Raw genomic sequence first — 2,882 nt, 5'->3', positions numbered from 1 at the left:
TTATTTATTTATTTATTTATTTATTATAGGAAATGAGAGATAGTGAGAGAGTCAGGGGAGGGGCAGGGGTAGAGGGAGAGAAAGAATCTTAAGCAGGCTCCACACCCAGGATGAAGCCTGATATGGGGCTTGATCTCATGACCCTGAGATTACGACCTGAACCAAAACCAAGTGTCAGATGCTTAACCAGCTGAGCCACCCAGGCACCCCAGTCCATTTACTTTCAAAGTAATTATTGATAGGTATATATTTATTGCCATTTTATTACTTGTTTTATGTTTTTTTTCTGTAGTTTTTCTCTGATCTTATCTTTCTCTCATGGTTTGTTCATTTACTTTAGCGATATATTTGGATTTATTTCCCTTTATTCTTTGAATATTTATTAGTGATTTTCGATTTGTGTTTATCGTTAGCCTTCTATATAATATCTTCTGCATGTAGCAGTCTATATTAAGTTGATGTTCATTTATGTTTGATCTCATTCTTTACTCCTCTCCTCCTCACCTTTTAGGTATATCATGTCATATTTTATATCCTTTTACTTTGTGAGTTTCTTTCTTGTTATTTTACAAAAAAATATTTTTACTGCTTTTGTGTTATTTACTTTTCATAATTTCCCTTGTGGCCTTTACTTTTCACTCAAAGTGTCCTTTAAATATTTCTTGAAGGGCTGGATCAGTGGTCATGAACTCTTTAGTTTGTGTCTGAGAAACTCTTTATCTCTCTTTCTATTCTGAATGATAGCCTTGCTGGAGAGAGCATTCTTGCTTGTAGATTTTTCCCATTCAGCACTTTGATATATCATACCACTCCCTTCTGGTCTGCAAATTTGCTGCTGGGGAAAAAAAAAAAAAAAAACAGAAAACAAAAAACAAAAAACAAACAAACAAACAAAAAAACCACTGATAGCCTCATGGTTTTTCTCTAGCATGTGACTGTCTTCTTTTGTCTTGTGCTTTTATTTTGTTTTTCTTTATCACTACATTTTACATTTTAATTACAGTATGTCTGGATGTGGATATCTGCTTTTGCTGATTTTGTTGGGATTTCTTTGTGCCTCTTGGATCTGGATATCTGTTTCTTTCCCCAGATTAGGGAAGTTTTAAGCTATTTCCTCAAATAAATTTTATGACAACCTTTGTCTCTCTTCTCCTTCTAGGATCCCTAGAATGTGAATGTTATTATGCTTGATAGAGTCACTGAGTTCCCTATGTCTATTCTCTTTATGTAGTATCTGTTGTCTCTCATCTATTCAACTTGATTACTTTCCATTAGTCTATCCTCCAGTATGCAGATATGTCCCTCTGCTTCCTGTAGCCTACTGATTACTCCATCTATTGTTTTAATTTCATTTATTTATTTCTTCATCTTTGATAAGTTATTTTTTATCTCTTTGTTAAGAGTCTTACTGAAGTCTTCTACTCTTTTCTCCAGTCCAGTGAGTATCTTTGTGATCATTACTTTAAATTCTCTATTAGGCATACTAGTTATTTCTTTTTTGCTTAGATTTCCTGCTATGATTTTGTCATGTTCTGTCATTTGGGACAAATTCCTGTTTTCTCATTTTTTTTTCTGTATCTCTGTGTCTGTTTCTGTATGTTAGGAGTGTCAGCTACATCCTCTGCTCTTGAAAGTAGTGGCTTTATGAAGAAGAGGTTCTGTAGTGTTTTGTAGTTCTGTGTGCCTTGTTCACCACAACCTGGTATTTCCAGGGAGTCTCTTATGTGTGTTGCTAGTGTGCTGCTATTGTGTCCGTGTAGCTCTCCCTTTCATTTTTTTAATGGTTAATGCATTTATTTTTTTTATTATGTTCAATTAGCCACAGTATAGTACATCATTAGTTTTTGATATAATGTTCAATGATTCATTAGTTGTGTATAACACCCAGTGCTCATCACAACTCAGTACAGACTTCTGCACTGACTCTCTATCTGCTGTAGACTGCACTTCCTCTTGTGGTGTTAATGAGTCCCCAGCAGGCTGGCTCTGAGAGGGAGTGACTACTGGACAGCTCCAGAGTCAGCCAGTAGGGTTAGCAATATTTACATTGAATCCCTAGTCCCAGGCTGGGTTCCCCTAAGCTCAGTGGTGGGCACAGGCACTGTGCCTGTTAATGACAGTGGCAGTGGGCAAGGCACATGGCTGAGAGCGTTGAGGGAGTGGCCTGGGTGCTGTTCACAGCATTTGTGCATCCTGAGGCTAGACAAGTAGTGCAGAGGTGGCTGGAGGGGTGTGGCAGCTGCGTGGGTTCAAGCAGCCTTAATAAAATTGCACTGAGACACTAGTCCTAACACTAATTTTCAAAGCTCAGTGGCAGCCTAGGGTGTGGTGCACAGCAACAGCAATGGCCGGGACATGCAGTATCTGTGTGAGGAGCAGCTGGGTAAGGCATCTGTGTGCCCAGTGGCAAAGCACAGCAAGGGGCATTTGTGTGCATGGTTGTTGGACACTGAGCGAGGCTACTGCATATGGGATGTCTATACATGAGGTTGACTGGGCAGGGTGTGCCACGGTGTTAGCAAAGTTTGTGCTGAGCCCACAGCAAAGGTCAGCAGGCTTGAGGTTGGGGAGTCTTCAGGAGAACTCATGGGGCATGCACTTCTAGCTGCTTCGTAGCAAGTGTCTGTGCAGTGCTGCCTCCTGCAGGTGGTTCAGTGTTTATGCTGAGGGGGGGAGGATTAATATGGTGCCCTCCAGCTCCTTTGTTCCCTGAGAAGTCCCCCCAACATACTCCAAAATCAGTATAAACAGATCTCTTTGCCATTGTACAAGATGTGGCTTCTATGTTTCCTCTCCTCAGGCTGTTTTCTCTTTAAAGGCAGGGATCCTGTTATCACTGGCCCTCCAGACTTTCCCTCCCATCTCACCCAGTGCTGCATTGG

The sequence above is a fragment of the Mirounga leonina genome, unplaced genomic scaffold, assembly GCF_011800145.1.
Source record: "Mirounga leonina isolate KUSES-001 unplaced genomic scaffold, KU_Mleo_1.0 Mir_204, whole genome shotgun sequence".
In the NCBI taxonomy this organism is placed as follows: domain Eukaryota; kingdom Metazoa; phylum Chordata; class Mammalia; order Carnivora; family Phocidae; genus Mirounga; species Mirounga leonina.
Note: the sequence above shows the minus strand (reverse complement) of the source record.